Here is a 19,533-nt window from a genome sequence, read left to right as displayed (position 1 = left end):
TAACAGCTAGCTACCATTAGTTCATTAGTATGAATTAGTAGCCAAATAGGAAACCAAATAGCTAGCTACAAATAGCTACTCCCTCTGTCCCAAAATATAAGAATGTTTTTAACACCACACTAGTGTTAAAAACGTTCTTCTATTATCGGACGGAGGGAGTACAAAGTAAAGAACTGCAGACTACATAATACAACCTTCAGGTTCAGGAGCTGTCGAGTAGAGCAACAATCAACATTCGGATGGCGCAGCATCTCGGTTGGCCCAGGCGCCCAGCAACCAACAACAAAACGATGGTTAGGAAACGACCTCCATCCTCTATTCCACGACCATGCTGGGGAGGGCACTGGTTATATGGAGATGCAGTCTGGTGCCATTTTGGGGAGGGGAAAGTGACAAGATTAGGGCAGAGCAGTTCAGGCGCCAATTTGGGGAGGTGGGCCGCCGGCGGCGGCGCGAAGGAGAGGTCCAGCGACCGGCGGCAGCGTGAAGGATGGGTACGGCGACCGGCGGCGGCTAGGGCACCTGCACAGAAGGGAGCAACTCGGGTGGGACAAGCAAGCAACTGCACAAGATGGTGGAAGGAGCGTGTGCATGTTTCTTGAAGGAAATAGGCCCTACAGGCAATAACAAACTTGTTATTTATATTTCCTTATATCATGATACATGTTTCTTATTCATGCTAGAATTGTATTAACCGGAAACTTAGTACATGTGTGAATACATAAACAATACATAGTGTCCCTAGTATGCCTCTACTTGACTAGCTCGTTAATAAAAGATGGTTATGTTCCCTAAGCATAGACATGTGTTGTCATTTGATGAATGGGATCACATCATTAGGAGAATGACATGATGGACAAGACCCATCCGTTAGCTTAGCATTATGATCGTTACAGTTTCATTGCTACTGCTTTCTTCATGACTTATACATGTTCCTCAGACTATGAGATTATGCAACTCCCGAATACCGAAGGAACACCTTGTGTGCTATCAAACATCACAATCTAACCAGGTGATTATAAAGATGCTGTACAGGTGTCTCCGAAGGTGTTTATTGGGTTGGCATAGACCGAGATTACGATTTGTCACTCTGTGTATCGGAGAGGTATGTGTGGGCCCTCTCAGTAATGTTCATCACTATAAGCCTTGCAAGCAATGTGACTAATGAGTTAGTTGCGGGATGAAGCATTACCGAACGAGTAAAGAGACTTGCCGGTAACAAGATTGAACTAGGTATGATGATACTGACGATCAAATCTCGGGAAAGTAACATACCGATGACAAAGGGAATAACGTATGTTGTTATGCGGTTTGACCAATAAATATCTTCGTAGAATATGTCGGAGCCAATATGAGCATCTAGGTTCCGCTATTGGTTATTGATCGGAGATATGTCTCGATCATGTCTACATAGTTCTCGAACCCGTAGGGTTCGCACGCTTAACGTTCGATGATGGTTTGTATTATGAGTTATGTGATTTGATGACCGAAGTTTGTTCGCAGTCCCGGATGAGATCACGAACATGACGAGGACTCTCGAAATGGTTGAGACATAAAGATTGATATATTGGAAGGTTATGTTTGGACACCGGAAAGGTTTCGGAAGAGTTCAGACTTTTTTGGAGTACCGGGAGGTTACCGGAACCCCCCGGGGGAAGTAGTGGGCCTTAATGGGCTTTAGTGGAAAGGAGAGGAGGGACGCAGGGTGGCCGTCCCCCCCCCCATGGCAGGTCCGAATTGGACTAGAGAGGGGGCGGTGCCCCCCTCTTTCCTTCTCCCTCTCCTACTCCTTCCCTCTCTTCCCTCTTGGAAAAAGGAAGGGGACTCCAACTAGGATTGGAATCCTAGTTGGACTCCCCCTATAGGCGCGCCCCTCCTGGCCACTGTCCTCCTCCCTCCCTCCTTTATATACGGGGGCAGGGGGGCACCCCAAAGCACAACAGACAATCTCTTAGCCATGTGTGGTGCCCCCTCCACAGTTTAATAGCTCGGTCATATCATTGTAGTGCTTAGGCGAAGCCCTACGCCGGTAACTTCATCAACACCGTCGCCACGCTGTCGTGCTGACAGAACTCTCCCTCGACCCTCTACTGGATCAAGAGCTCGAGGGACGTCATCGTGCTGAACGTGTGCTGAACACGGAGGTGTCGTACGTTTGGTACTTGGATAGGTTGGATCGTGAAGACGTTCGACTACATCAACCATGTTACTAAACGTTTCCGCTTTCGGTCTACGAGGGAACGTGGACACACTCTCCCATCTCGTTGCTATGCATCTCCTAGATTGATCTTGTGTGATCGTATGATTTTTTTTTTGAATTACTACGTTCCCCAACAGTGGCATCCGAGCCAGGTCTATGCGTAGATGTTATATGCACGAGTAGAACACAAAGAGTTGTGGGAAATAAAAGTCATACTGCTTACCACTAACGTCTTACTTTGATTCGGTGGTACTGTTGGATGAAGCGGCCCGGACCAACATTACATGACCGCATTCATGAGACTGATCCTGTTGATGTGCTTCGCACATAGGTGGCTGGCGGGTGTCTGTTTCTCCAACTTTAGTTGAATCGAGTTTGACTATGGCCGGTCCTTGTTGAAGATTAAAACAACACACTTGACAAAATTCGTTCTGGTTTTGATGCATAGGTAAGAACGGTTCTTGCTAGAAGCCCGTAGCAGCCACGTAAAACTTGCAACAATAAAGTAGAGGAAGTCTAACTTGTTTTTGCAGGACTTGTTGTGATGTGATATGGTCAAGACATGATGTGATATAAATTGTTGTATGAGACGATCATGTTTTGTAACAGAGTTATCGGCAACTGGCAGGAGCCATATGGTTGTCGTTATTGTATGAAATGCAATCGCCATGTAATTGCTTTACTTTATCACTAAGCGGCAGCGATAGTCGTAGTAGAAATAGCCGGCGAGACGACAATGATGCTACAATGGAGATCAAGGTGTCAGGCCGGTGATGATGGAGATCACGATGATGCTTTGGTGATGGAGATCATGAGCACAAGATGATGATGGCCATATCATGTCACAAATTTTGATTGCACGTGATGTTTATCTTTTATGCATCTTATTTTGCTTACTACGGCGGTAGCATTATAAGATGACCCCTCACTAAATTTCAAGGCATAAGTGTTCTCCCTAAGTATGCACAGTTTCTACAGTTTGTCGTGCCGAGACACCACATGATGATCGGGTGTGATAATCTCTACGTTCACATACAACGGGTGCAAGCCAGTTTTGCACGTGCGGAATACTCGGGTTAAACTTGACGAGCCTAGCATATGCATATATGGCCTCGGAACACTGAGACCGAAAGGTCGAACGTGAATCATATAGTAGATATGATCAACATAGTGATGTTCACCATTGAAAACTACTCCATCTCACGTGATGATCGGACATGGTCTAGTTGATTTGGATCACGTGATCATTTAGATGACTAGAGGCATGTCTATCTAAGTGGGAGTTCTTAAGTAATATGATTGATTGAATTTTAATTTATCATGAACTTAGTCCTGATAGTTTTTGCATGTCTATGTTGTTGTAGATCAATGGCCCGTGCTACCGTTCCCTTGAATTTTAATGCGTTCCTAGAGAAAGCTAAGTTGAAAGATGATGGTAGCAATTACACGGACTGGGTCCGTAACTTGAGGATTACCCTCATTGCTGCACAGAAGAATTACGTCCTAGAAGCACTGCTAGGTGCAAGGCCTGCTGCAGACGCAACTGCGGACATTATGAACATCTGGCAGAGCAAAGCTGATGACTACTCGATAGTTCAGTGTGCCATGCTTTATGGCTTAGAATCAGGACTTCAAAGACATTTTGAACGTCATGGAATATATGAGATGTTCCAAGAGTTGAAGTTAATATTTCAAGCAAATGCCCGAGTTGAGAGATATGAAGTCTCCAACAAGTTCTATAGCTACAAAATGGAGGAGAACGGTTCTGTCAGTGAACATATACTTAGAATATCTGGGTACCACAACCACTTGACTCAGCTGGGAGTTAATCTTCCTGATGATAGTGTCATTGACAGAGTTCTTAAATCACTGCCACCAAGCTATAAAGGCTTCATGATGAACTATAATATGCAAGGGATGCCGAAAACGATTCCCGAGCTCTTCGCAATGCTAAAGGCTGCGGAGGTGGAAATCAAGAAGGAGCATCAAGTGTTGATGGTTAACAAGACCACTAGTTTCAAGAAAAAGGGCAAAGGGAAGAAGGGGAACTTCAAGAAGAATAGCAAGCAAGTTGCTACTCCAGGGAAGAAGCCCAAGTCTGGACCTAAGCCTGAAACTGAGTGCTTCTACTTCAAAGGGACTGGTCACTGGAAGCAGAACTGCCCCAAGTATTTGGCGGATAAGAAGGATGGCAAAGTGAAAGGTATATTTGATATGCATGTTATTGATGTTTACCTTACAAATGCTCGTAGTAGCGCCTGGGTATTTGATACTAGTTCCGTTTCTCATATTTGCAACTCGAAACAGGGGCTACGGATTAAAGAAAGGTTGGCTAAGGATGAGGTGACAATGCACGTCGGAAATGGTTCCAAGGTCGATGTGATCGCCATCGGCACGCTACCTCTACATCTACATTCGGGATTAGTTTTAGACCTGAATAATTGTTATTTGGTGCCAGCGTTGAGCATGAACATTACATCTAGATCTTGTTTGATGCGAGGCGGTTATTCATTTAAATTAGAGAATAATGGTTGTTCTATTTATATGAGTAATATCTTTTATGGTCATGCACCCTTGTTGAGTGGTCTATTTTTGTTGAATCTCGATCATGGTGATACACATGTTCATAATATTGAAGCCAAAAGATGCAAAGTTGATAATGATAGTGCAACTTATTTGTGGCACTGTCGTTTGGGTCATATTGGTGTAAAGCGCATGAAGAAACTCCATGCTGATGGGCTTTTGGAATCACTTGATTATGAACCACTTGGTGCTTGCGAACCATGCCTCATGGGCAAGATGACTAAAACTCCGTTCTCCGGAACAATGGAACGAGCTACTGACTTATTGGAAATAATACATGCCGATGTATGTGGACCAATGAGTGTTGAGACTCGTGGCGGGTATCGTTATTTTCTGACCTTCATAGATGATTTAAGCAGATATGGGTATATCTACTTAATGAAACATAAGTCTGAAACGTTTGAAAAGTTCAAAGAATTTCAGAGTGAAGTGGAAAATCATCGTAACAAGAAAATAAAGTATCTACGATCTGATCGTGGAGGCGAATATTTGAGTTACGAGTTTGGTCTTCATTTGAAACAACGTGGAATAGTTTCGCAACTAATGCACCTGGAACACCACAGCATAATGGTGTGCCCGAACATCGTAACCGTACTTTATTGTATATGGTACGATCTATGATGTCTCTTACTGATTTACCGCTATCGTTTTGGGGTTATGCTTTAGAGATGGCTGCATTCACTTTAAATAGGGCACCATCAAATCCATTGAGACGACGCCTTATGAACTGTGGTTTGGCAAGAAACCAAAGTTGTCGTTTCTTAAAGTTTGGGGTTGCGATTCTTATGTGAAAAAGCTTTAACCTGATAAGCTCGAACCCAAATCAGAGAAGTGCATCTTCATAGGATATCCAAAGGAAACTGTTGGGTACACCTTTTATCACAGATCCAAAGGCAAGATATTCGTTGCTAAGAATGGATCCTTTCTGGAGAAGGAGTTTCTCTCGAAAGAAGTGAGTGGGAGGAAAGTAGAACTTGATGAGGTAATAGTACCTTCTCCCGAAATGGAAAGTAGTTCATCACAGAAATTAGTTCCAGTGATTCCTACACCAATTAGTGAGGAAGCTAGTGATAATGATCATGAAACTTTAGATCAAGTTACTACCGAACCTCATAGGTCATGCAGAGTAAGGTCCGCACCAGAGTGGTACGGTAATCCTATTCTGAAAGTCATGTTACTAGACCATGATGAACCTATGAACTATGAGGAAGCGATGATGAGCCCAGATTCCACGAAATGGCTTGACGCCATGAAATCTAAGATGTGATCCATGTATGAGAACAAAGTGTGGACTTTGGTGGACTTGCCCGATGATCGGCAAGCCATAGAAATAAATGGATCTTCAAGAAGAAGACTGATGCTGACGGTAATGTTACTATCTACAAAGCTTGACTTGTTGCTAAAGGTTTTCGACAAGTTCAAGGAGTTGACTATGATGAGACCTTCTCACCCGTAGCGATGCTTAAGTCTGTCCGAATCATGTTAGCAATTGCAGCATTTTATGATTATGAAATTTGGCAAATGAATGTCAAAAGTGCATTCCTTAATGGATTTCTTAAAGAAGAGTTGTATATGATGCGACCAGAAGGTTTTGTCGATCAAAAAGGTGCTAACAAAGTGTGCAAGCTCTAGCGATCCATTTATGGACTGGTGCAAGCCTCTTAGAGTTGGAATATACGCTTTGATAGTGTGATCAAAGCATATGGTTTTATACAAACTTTTGGAGAATCCTGTATTTAGAAGAAAGTGAGTGGGAGCTTGATACGTCTCCAACATATCTATAATTTATGAAGCATTCATGCTATTATATTATCTGTTTTGAATAATTATGGGCTTTATTATACACTTTTATATTATTTTTGGGACTAACCTATTAACCGGAGGCCCAACCCATATTGCTGTTTTCTTGCCTATTTTACTGTTTCGAAGAAAAGGAATATCAAATGGAGTCCAAACGGAATGAAACCTTCGGGAAAGTTATTTTTGGAACAGAAGCAATCCAGGGGACTTGGAGTGCACATCAGAAAAGCTTCGAGGAAGCCACGAGGGTGCCCCCCCCCATTGGGCGCGCCCCCCTATCTCATGGGCCCCTCGAGCGTCCCCCGACTGACTTCTTTCACCTATATAAGTCCATATACCCTAAAACCTTCGAAGACGAAGATAGATCGGGAGTTCCGCCGCCGCAAGCTTCTGTAGCCACCAAAAACCAATCGGGACCCTGTTTCGGCACCCTGCCGGAGGGGCATCCCTCACCGGTGGCCTTCTTCATCATCCCAGCGCTCTCCATGACGAGGAGGGAGTAGTTCACCCTCGGGGCTGAGGGTATGTACCAGTAGCTATGTGTTTGATCTCTCTCTCTCTCTCTCTCTCTCTCTCTTGTTCTCTCTATGGCACGATCTTGATGTATTGCGAGCTTTGCTATTATAGTTGGATCTTATGATGTTTCTCCCCCCTCTACTCTCTTGTAATGGATTGAGTTTTCCCTTTGAAGTTATCTTATCGGATTGAGTCTTTAAGGATTTGAGAACACTTGATGTATGTCTTGTCGTGCTTATCTGTGGTGACAATGGGATATTCACGTGATCAACTTGATGTATGTTTTGGTGATCAACTTGCAGGTTCCTCCCATGAACCTATGCATAGGGGTTGGCACACGTTTTCATCTTGACTCTCCGGTAGAAACTTTGGGGCACTCTTTGAAGTACTTTGTGTTGGTTGAATAGATGAATCTGAGATTGTGTGATGCATATCATATAATCATGCCCATGGATACTCGAGGTGACAATGGAGTATCTAGGTGACATTAGGGTTTTGGTTGATTTGTGTCTTAAGGTGTTATTCTAGTATGAACTATATGATAGATCGAACGGAAAGAATAGCTTCATGTTATTTTACTATGGACTCTTGAATAGATAGATCAAAAAGGATAACTTTGAGGTGGTTTCGTACCCTACCATAATCTCTTCGTTTGTTCTCCGCTATTAGTTGCTTTGGAGTGACTCTTTGTTGCATGTTGAGGGATAGTTATATGATCCAGTTATGTTATTATTGTTGAGAGAACTTGCACTAGTGAAAGTATGAACCTTAGGCCTTGTTTCCTACCATTGCAATACCATTTAAACTCACTTTTATCATTAGTTACCTTGCTGTTTTTATAATTTCCGGTTACAAAAACCTATATCTACCATCCATATTGCACTTGTATCACCATCTCTTTGCCGAACTAGTGCACCTATACAAGTTACCATTGTATTGGGTGTGTTGGGGACACAAGAGACTCTTTGTTATTTGGTTGCAGGGTTGTTTGAGAGAGACCATCTTCATCCTATGCCTCCTACGGATTGATAAACCTTAGGTCATCCACTTGAGGGAAATTTGCTACTGTCCTACAAACCTCTGCACTTGGAGGCCCAACAACGTCTACAAGAAGAAGGTTGTGTAGTAGACGTCAAGCTCTTTTCTGGCGCCATTGCTGGGGAGGTGATTGCTTGAAGGTATATCTTTAGATCTTGCAATCGAATCTTTTTGTTTCTTGTTTTATCACTAGTTTAGTCTATAGAAGAAAACTACAAAAAAATGGAATTGAGTTTGTCTCATACGCTTCATCTTTTTAATATATTACGTGAGAATGATGGTAAGGAAAATTGTGCTCAAGTACTAGAAGAAGAAATCTATAAAATGTTTGTCACTAAATCTTTGAATGATGAGCATGATTGCAATGTTGTTAGTATGAATTCTTTGAATACCCATGATGCTAATGATATGCAAAGCCACAAGCTTAGGGATGATATGTTTGATGAAGATGATATGTTTAGTCCCCCAAGTTTTGATGAGAATATTTATTATTATGAAAGCATGCCTCCTATTTATGATGATTATATTTATGAAAGTGGATTTGGAGAAGTCATGACTTTATTTAGTGATGAATCCACTATTTCGGAAGAGGTTCCAATTGATTATGATAATAAAGTTGCTATCTATGATGGTTATTGTGATGACATGTATGCTATAAAGAATAATGATAACCATGAAAATTGTCATCATGATTTTAGTTTTCAATTGGATGATGCCTCACATGATAGTTATTTTGTTGAGTTTGCTCCCACTATTATTCATGAGAAGAAATTTGCTTATGTGGAGAGTAGTAAATTTTCTATGCTTGTAGATCATGAAAAGAATGCTTTAGGTGCTGGTTATATGGTTGAATTCATTCATGATTCTACTGGAAATTATTATGAGGGAGGAACATATGCTTGTAGGAATTGTAATAATATCAAGTTTCCTCTCTATGTGCTTCAAGTTTTGAAGTTATGCTTGTTTTGCCTTCCTATGCTAGTTGATTATTGTTCCCATAAGTTGTTTGATCACAAAATCCCTATGCATAGGAAGTGGGTTAGACTTAAATGTACTATTCATATTCTTCATGACGCTCTCTTTATGTTTCAATTCTTATCTTTTATGTGAGCATCATTGAAATCATCATGCCTAGCTAGGGGCGTTAAACGATAGCGCTTGTTGGGAGGCAACCCAACTTTATTTTTGTCCTTTGCTTTTGCTCCTGTTTAGTAATAAATAATTTATCTAGCCTCCGGTTAGATGTGGTTTTATGTTTTAATTAGTGTTTGTGCCAAGTAGAACCTTTGGGAAGACTTGGGTGAAGTCTATATGATCTTGCTGTAAAAAATAGAAACTCTGTGCTCACGAGATTAGCTGCCATATTTTACTGGAGAGTTATTTTAAGTTAATTCTTTTTGAAAATGATTAATAGACAAATTCCTCAGGTCCACCAATTTATTTCAGATTTTTTGGAGTTACAGAAGTATACGTTTGATACAGATTACTACAGACTGTTCTGTTTTTGGCTGATTCTGTTTTCTTTGTGTTGTTTGCTTATTTTGATGAATCTATGAGTAGTATCGGATGGTATGAACCATAGAGAAGTTGGAATACATTAGATATTACACCAATATAAATAAAGAATGAGTTCATTACAGTACCTTAAAGTGGTGGTTTGTCTACTTGTAGTAACGGAGCTTATGAGATTTTCTGTTAAGTTTTGTGTGGTTGAAGTTTTCAAGTTTTGGGTAAAGATTCGGTGGACTATGGAATAAGGAGTGGCAAGAGCCTAACATTGGGGGTTTCCCAAGGCACCCCAAGGTAATATTCAAGGACAACCAAGAGCCAAAGCTTGGGGATGCCCCGGAAGGCATCCCCTCTTTCGTCTTCGTTCATCGATAACTTTACTTGGAGCTATATTTTTATTCGCCACATGATATGTGTTTTGCTTGGAGCGTCATTTTATTTTGATGTTATTTATAATAATGTTTTGCATCTATATTTTCAATAAAAATGTCAAGGATAGCCTTTACCATGCTTATTTTGCAAGTATACATGTTGCTGTTTCAAAACAGAAAGTTTACCGCTGTTGCAAAAATTCCCTAGAAAAGTCAGAGAGTGATATAATGGTGAATATTTTTGCATATTGAGATATGATAAATCTTCTAAAGCGTAGTAGTTTGCTTATAATTTTTGGAGTTAGGGAAGTATGATGAATTTTGCATTCTTTACAGACTATACTGTTTTGGCAGATTGCTGTTATGTTTGCATTGTTTGCATATGTTTGCTTGTTTAATGATTCTATTTGAGGATAGGAGTATTAAATATGCTGAGACATTTAGTATGCAATGTTTAATAATAATGTTAGTAATTTGTTACAGTAGAAAATGATAAGGTTTTTGCATTATTTTATACTAACTTATCTCACGATTTCTTGTTGAGTTTTGTGTGGATGAAGTTTTTGAGAAATAGAGAAACCATGATATGAGAGGAATTAAGGAGACACAAAAGTTCAAGCTTGGGGATTCCCAAGGCACCCCAAGATAATATTCCAAGAAGTCTCAAGCATCTAAGCTTGGGGATGCCCCGGTAGGCATCCCACCTTTCTTCTTCAACAATTATCGGTTAGTATCGGTTGAGCCTAAGTTTTTGCTTCTTCACATGAGTCGTGCTATCCTTGCAATGCCATTTTATTTTGCTTTGCTTGCTGTTTGAATAAAATACCAAGATCTGAAATTCTTACATGAGAGAGAGTCTTCACATAGTTACATAATTATTTAACTACTCATTGATCTTCACTTATATCTTGTTGGAGTAGTTTGTCATTTACTCGTGTGCTTCACTTATATCCTATGAGTAAATGGTTGAATGAGTTGAATGTCATAAATCTGAAATTATATATCTCTCATTTGCTTATCCCATGGGGAGTAATGACTTCACATCTAAGAAGTAGAGGTTGTAAATTTATTGAAGGTTAGCAAGCATTGTATTGGTCATTTGAGCAATTCATGAAAGAATATTGAAGGAAGAGAGATTTCACATATAAATATACTATCTCAGACATCTTTTATAATTGTGAGCACTCATTAAGTATGACATGCTAAAGAGTTTATGTTGGACAAGGAAGACAACGTAATGGGTTATGTTTTCTCACATCTCAGTTAAAGTATATTTTCATGGATCATTCAAACATGTTGAGCTTGCCTTTCCCCCTCATGCTAGCAAAATTCCTTGCACCAAGTAGAGATACTACTTGTGCTTCCATTATCCTTAAACTCAGTTTTTGCCATGAGTGTCCACCATACCTACCTATATGCGGTATTTACCTGTCGTTCCAAGTAAATTTGCATGTGCCAAACTCTAAACCTTCAAACAATAATCTATTTTGTATGCCTGAATCGCTCATGTAGCGACTAGGGGCTGTCAGTATCTTCCATACTAGGTGGGTTGTTCTCAAGATGAGTGGACTCCGCTCATCATTCACGAGAAAAATGGCTGGTAACCGGGATGCCCAGTCCCATGATCAAAAGGATCAAAATCAAACCAGAAATAATTGCAAACAAAACTCCCCCAGGACTGTTGTTGGTATGGATGGTACCCCATTGTTTCGGATGGCCATGGAGTGTGATTGTTGGCGGAGGGGGAGTAAAATCTTTACCATTCTGTTTGGGAACCGCCTATAATGTATGTAGTATGGAAGATATTGAGAACTCTTGGTTTTTATGTTGACAATGAGATCATACCTCTCAAAATTATTTATCTCTATTTAGAAAACAAGCTCTAGCACCTCTACAAATCCTGCTTCCCTCTACAAAGGGCCTATCTTTTACTTTATGTCTTTTACTTTATGCAAGAGTCAAGGTGGTATTCACCTTTCCCTTTTTCATTTTATCCTTTGGCAAGCACCTCGTGTTGGAAAGATCCTGATATATATATCCAATTGGATGTAAGTTAGCATGAACTATTATTGTTGACATCACCCAAATGTGAATACGTTGGGGGGCAACAGTATAAGCCCCTATCTTTCTCAGTGTCCGATTAAAACTCCATAACCATAAGTATTGCGTGAGTGTTAGCAATTGTAGAAGACTATATGATAGTTGAGTATGTGGAGTTTGCTAAATCAAAGCTATGGCATAGACCCTTCCTGAAAATAAGATGAATTGCAATTGTTTGATGACTGAGAATGAAGTTTGCTAGTTTTCAAGAAAGTTTATGGTCTATGCTTTAACATGTTAATAGCTTGTTACTTGATCGTGAGAAGTTTTATGAGATGAACTACTGTTATGACATATAAACATGATAGAAAAGGTGATTGAAATTATCATTGATCAAACTTGTGCACCTGCTAGCATTCACACTTCATAAATTCTTTCTTTTATCATTTACCTACTCGAGGATGAGTAGGAATTAAGCTTGGGGATGTTGATACGTCTCCAATGTATCTATAATTTATGAAGCATTCATGCTATTATATTATCTGTTTTGAATGATTATGGGCTTTATTATACACTTTTATATTATTTTGGGGACTAACCTATTAACCGGAGGCCCAGCCCATATTGTTATTTTCTTGCCTATTTCGGTGTTTCAAAGAAAAGGAATATCAAACGGAGTCCAAACGGAATGAAATCCTTGGGAAAGTTATTTTTGGAACGGAAGCAATCTAGGGGACTTGGAGTGCATGTCAGAGAAGCTTCGAGGAAGCCACGGGGGTGGGGGGCCCACCCCCCTACTAGGCACGCCCCCTGTCTCATGGGCCCCTTGAGCATCCCCCGACCGACTTCTTTCACCTATATAAGTCCATATACCCTAAAACCTTCGAAGACGAACATAGATCGGGAGTTCCGCTGCCGCAAGCTTCTGTAGCCACCAAAAACCAATCGGGACCCTATTCCGGCACCCTGCCGGAGGGGGGATCCCTCACCGGTGGCCTTCTTCATCACCCCGGCGCTCTCCATGACGAGGAGGGAGTAGTTCACCCTCGGGGCTGAGGGTATGTACCAGTAGCTATGTGTTTGATCTCTCTCTCTCTCTCGTGTTCTCTCTATGGCACAATCTTGATGTATCGCGAGCTTTGCTATTATAGTTGGATCTTATGATGTTTCTCCCCCCTCTACTCTCTTGTAATGGATTGAGATTTCCCTTTGAAGTTATCTTATCGGATTGAGTCTTTAAGGATTTGAGAACACCTGATGTATTTTTTGCCGTGCTTATCTGTGGTGACAATGTGATATTCACGTGATCCACTTGATGTATGTTTTGGTGATCAACTTGCGGGTTCCGCCCATGAACCTATGCATAGGGGTTGGCACACGTTTTCGTCTTGACTCTCCGGTAGAAACTTTGGGGCACTCTTTGAAGTACTTTGTGTTGGTTGAATAAATGAATCTGAGATGGTGTGATGCATATCGTATAATCATGCCCACTGATACTCGAGGTGACAATGGAGTATCTAGGTGACATTAGGGTTTTGGTTGATTTGTGTCTTAAGGTGTTATTCTAATATGAACTCTATGATAGATCGAACGGAAAGAATATCTTCATGTTATTTTACTACGGACTTTTGAATAGATAGATCAAAAATGATAACTTTGAGGTGGTTTCGTACCCTACCATAATCTCTTCATTTGTTCTCCGCTATTAGTGGCTTTGGAGTGACTCTTTTTGTTGCATGTTGAGGGATAGTTATATGATCCAGTTATGTTATTATTGTTGAGAGAACTTGCACTAGTGAAAGTATGAACCTTAGGCCTTGTTTCCTACCATTGCAATACCATTTACGCTCACTTTTATCATTAGTTACCTTGCTGTTTTTATAATTTCAGATTACAAAAACCTATATCTACCATCCATATTGCACTTGTATCACCATCTCTTTGCCGAACTAGTGCACCTATACAATTTACCATTGTATTGGGTGTGTTGGGGACACAAGAGACTCTTTGTTATTTGGTTGCAGGGTTGTTTGAGAGAGACCATCTTCATCCTACGCCTCCAACGGATTGATAAACCTTAGGTCATCCACTTGAGGGAAATTTGCTACTGTCCTACCAACCTCTGCACTTGGAGGCCCAACAACGTCTACAAGAAGAAGGTTGTGTAGTAGACATCAGAGCTCTGTAGCATTTCTTATATTATATGTGGGTGAAATATTGTTGATTGGAAATAATACAAAATTTCTGGATAGCATAAAAGGATACTTGAATAAGAATTTTTCAATGAAAGACCTCGGTGAAGCTGCTTACATATTGGGCATCAAGATCTATAGAGATAGATCAAGACGCTTAATTGGACTTTCACAAAGCACATACCTTGATAAAGTTTTGAAGAAGTTCAAAATGGACCAGTCAAAGAAAGGGTTCTTGCCTATGTTACAAGGTGTGAAGTTGAGTTAGACTCAATGCCCGACCACTGCAGAAGATAGAGAGAAAATAAAAGTCATTCCCTATGCCTCAGCCATAGGTTCTATCATGTATGCAATGCTGTGTACCGGACCTAATGTGTGCCTTGCTATAAGTATAGCAGGGAGGTACAAAGTAATCCAGGAGTGGAGCACTGGACGACGGTCAAGAACATCCTGAAATACCTGAAAAGGACTAAGGATATGCTTCTCATTTATGGAGGTGACAAAGAGCTTGTCGTAAATGGTTACGTCGATGCAAGCTTTGACACTGATCCGGATGACTCTAATTCACAATCCGGATACGTATTTATATTGAATGATGGAGCTGTCAGTTGGTGAAATTCCAAGCAGAGCGTCGTGGCGGGATCTACATGTGAAGCGGAATACATAGCTGCTTCGTAAGCAGCAAATGAAGGAGTCTGGATGAAGGAGTTCATATACGATCTAGGTGTTATACCTAGTGCATCGGGTCCAATGAAAATCTTTTGTGACAATACTGGTGCAATTGCCTTGGCAAAGGAATCCAGATTTCACAAGAGAACCAAACACATCAAGAGACGCTTCAATTTCATCCGGCATCAAGCCGTGGAGGGAAACATAGAGATTTGAAATATACATATGGATCTGAATGTTGTAGACCCGTTGACTAAGCCTCTTCCACGAGCAAAACATGATCAACACCAAGACTCCATGGGTGTTAGAGTCATTACTTTGCAATCTAGATTATTGACTCTAGTGCAAGTGGGAGACTGAAGGAAATATGCCCTAGGGGCAATAATAAAGTTGTTATTTATATTTCCTTATATCATGATAAATATTTATTATTTATGCTAGAATTGTTTTAACCAGAAACTTAGTAGATGTGTGAATACATAGACAATACATAGTGTCCCTATTATGCCTCTACTTGACTAGCTCATTAATCAAAGATGATTATGTTTCCTAACCATAGACATGTGTTGTCATTTGATTATCGGGATCACATCATTAGGAGAATGATGTGATCGACAAGACCCATCCCTTAGCTTAGCATTATGATCGTTACAGTTTCATTGCTACTGCTTTCTTCATGACTTATACATGTTCCTCAAACTATGAGATTATGCAACTCCCGAATACCGGAGGAACACCTTGTGTGCTATCAAATGTCACAACGTAACTGGGTGATTATAAAGATGCTCTATAGGTGTTTGTTGTGTTGGCATAGATCGAGATTAGGATTTGTCACTCTGTGTATCGGAGAGGTATCTCTGGGCCCTCTCGGTAATGCTCATCACTATAATCCTTGCAAGCGATGTGACTAATGAGTTAGTTACGGATGAAGCATTACAGAACGAGTAAACAGACTTATCAGTAACGAGATTGAACTAGGTATGATGATACCGAAGATCGAATCTCGGGCAAGTGACATACCGATGACAAAGGGAACAACGTATGTTGTTGTGCGATTTGACCGATAAAGATCTTTGTAGAATATGCAGGAGCCAATATGAGCATCCAGGTTCCGTTATTGGTTATTGATCGGAGATTTGTCTCGATCATGTCCACATAATTCTCGAACCCGTAGGGTCCGCACGCTTAATGTTTGATGATGATTTGTATAATGAGTTATGTGATTTGATGAACGAAGTTTGTTTGGAGTCCTGGATGAGATCACGGACATGACGAGGAGTCTAGAAATGGTCGAGACATAAAGATTGATATACTGGAAGGTTATATTCGGACACCGGAAAGGTTTCGGAAGAGTTCAGACATTTTTCGGAGTACCGGGAGGTTACCGGAACCCCCCGAGGGAAGTAGTGGGCCTTAATGGGATTTATTGTAAAGGAGAGGAGGGCCGCAGGGTGGCCGCACCCTCCCATGGCGGGTCCGAATTGGACTAGGGAGGGGGCGGCGCCCCCCTCTTTCCTTCTCCCTCTCCTACTCCTTCCCTCTCTCCCCTCTTGGAAAAAGGAAGGGGACTCCAACTAGGATTGGGAATCCTAGTTGGATTCCCCTTCCCCTTGTAGGGGCACCCCTCCTGGCCGCTGGCCTCCTCCCTCCCTCCTTTATATACGGGGGCAGGGGGCACCCCAAAGCAGAACAGACAACCTCTTAGCCATGTGCGGTGCCCCCTCCACAGTTTAACAGCTCGTTCATATCGTCGTAGTGCTTAGGCGAAGCCCTGCGCCGGTAACTTCATCAACACCGTCGCCACGCCGTTGTGCTGACGGAACTCTCCCTCGACCCTCTACTGGATCAAGAGCTCGAGGGACGTCATCGTGCTGAACGTATGCTGAACACGAAGTTGCCGTACGTTCGATACTTGGATCGGTTGAATCGTGAAGACGTTCGACTACATCAACCGCGTTACTAAACGCTTCCACTTTCGGTCTACGAGGGTACGTGGACACACTCTCCCGTCTCGTTGCTATGCATCTCCTACATAGATCTTTCGTGATCGGAGGAATTTTTTTGAATTACTACGTTCCCCAACAATTCTCTGCTCTGGGAATTGATGGGCTGGAAAGGGCTATTGAGTGGCTGGGCTGTGCCTTGAAGTTTGAAACTAGTACCTAATTTTTTTTGGCATCGTTGGAGGGCAGGCTCAAGCCTGTTTAAGCCTGCCCAGGAGATTCGCCACTGATCCCTTCTATATCAGGGAATTCTTCTCTAATGTAGCATTTTTCATGTTCTAATATTTATAGCATGGCAATTGTCTTCGTGCACAACATGGCAAATTCTGAACATATAAGTTTTCTCTGTTGCAACATGACAATTCTTTGTTCTCGTAACATTTTTTACATCATGGCAATCCTCAAGCGACGTGTGAGGAAGACGAACGTACCATATGACCAACCATCACGGCCGCATACTCCCCATTTTTTCATCCATTATGAATGTGCCTTTAAGGTACTCATGCATGGCAATTACTGAAAACATAAAGGCATGAGTGCTTTTTTCAAAGGTACTCATGCCTTTATGATTGATAAAATATGAATCTCTTTGTGTTTCCAAAAGAAAGACGAAAAGGGAAACATGTTTTCATTGGGTCCTCCCGTAATGATCCATTGGTCCATTGTGTAGGGTAATTAAACAAGCATATTGCATTATTTTAGCTAGTGAGACTTGGACATTTCATACGTCTCCAGAAATTTTGTACGCTAAATGCAAACATTGGCATGCCAAGGTATCGGAAAGAGTTTTTTTTTATCAGAGCCTCTGGTGTTCATTCCCTTAATTAAGAAGAGAGTTGCCATGTTGATTAACGAAAATGGGCAAAAACCATCACAAACCGTCGATCAGGTACACAAAAGATACATCACTGCCACCCACTGTGAAGATGATCTTGTCGTGGTTGTACATTGGTGTCACCATCATCATTACTCCTCAGGCAAGCGACTCTGACTTTCGTCACAAACGATTGACGACCAAGCCCACAATGCAGAGGCCATGATATCTACATGAAGCTCCCCAAGCAATCAACCAATGTGTCGGTGACAATGCAACTCCAATTCTGACAGTGAGCTAACAAAGAAAAACTATGAAAGCTGGTACTGTGGAAGATCACACAACATGCCACCGAAAGAAATGAAATTATTTACAATGTTCATCATACATTGATTGGGGATTGGACAATGAGATCATGGTGAAAAGGATATGACTCGGGCCTTGGAAAAGAAAAAAAAGAAAGAGAACGGGAATGCTTTTTTAATTCAGTTATGTACTCTTGGCTCTACGCCATGGTGGATATCCTAGATGGCGTCGATGTGTGTATTATATTGGCCAAACATCTCAAAAGAGAGTCCTGTCTAATCTCTTTACGTAGGATGCTTACGTTGACATAACCATATCACGCGGAGCACGAGGTCGAAGCGTAATTTGCTGATGTGATTAAATTGTTTGCAGGTTGCAGCGGTTAGCTTGCAGGTTGCAGTGGTTAGCTCATCTATTTTGTTCTTCAATGTTTGGAAGCATTTTTATGTCTTGGCACACTTTGCGGATGTTTCGATTTCTTTTAGAACCCATGTGGGAAACGTGATGGCGACAAATTTAGCAGGTCAAAGTCAGTCAACAACCAAATCTATTTTGGATTTACCTTTTTAAGACACATTTTTGGTGAGATTTCTCCCTTCATAGTTTATTAGAGGCCCACATATTTCGAGAATTTCTCTCTAGTTTATCATCTGTGTTGTTGGTTAACCCACCGCATATTTTGAGATTGATCCAGGTAATCATCTCAAAATTCACACTATTCTGAGTTAGAACGATTTCATAAAAATACCTTGGAGTTTGCTCATAAGTCCATGGTGGCAGCATCGAGTGGTGGAGGATTGGAGGCCACATGCATGGAACAAGGACTCACGACTCCATCCCTGCCCTGATGTGCATGCGGCATTTTTGTCGAGTCAAACACGGCTCTAGATCTAGTAGGTCGTCATCTGGTGCTCGACCTATCACGGCATGGCAGCAATGGCAGCAAGTATGATCTCAAGTTTGGTTCTTCGGTGACTCTCCCGTTTCACCTTTTTGTGCTCCCAATCTTTTAAGGGTGGCTCAGGAGGTCTTTCAAAACTTACAAGGCCAGTGCAATTTGTGCAAATCTGGTCTTTCATATTTTCTTCACTGTAAGCTTGAACAAAAGTCGAGATGCAAAACATAAAACTAGAGGCGATGACTTGACTAGATTGAATTGGAGATTTTTGTTGTCCTTGTGTGCTCTAGTACACTAATTTTATTACAATTTTTCTAATTGATTAATGAAGTTAGATCTTGATTGACGAATGAGAGTTTGACTCGAAGAATGTAGTAACACCATAACATATAAAAATTAATGATAAGTAAAGCCAAGCCGAACAAATCGGCATATAAAATAAAAATAAAGAAAAACCCGAAGCCATCTACATTGCATATGTTTTACGATAGTGTCACCACAATCCTACGGCAAACTTTGTGACTGCAATTCACTCGTGGAGCTACATGTCACCAAACAAAGAACGCAAGACTACAAGACAGCATCTTCAAGGAG

The sequence above is a fragment of the Triticum aestivum genome, chromosome 1B (assembly GCF_018294505.1).
Source record: "Triticum aestivum cultivar Chinese Spring chromosome 1B, IWGSC CS RefSeq v2.1, whole genome shotgun sequence".
Lineage (NCBI taxonomy): Eukaryota > Viridiplantae > Streptophyta > Magnoliopsida > Poales > Poaceae > Triticum > Triticum aestivum.
The sequence above is the reverse complement of the archived record's forward strand: the minus strand, read 5'-3'. Positions refer to the sequence as shown.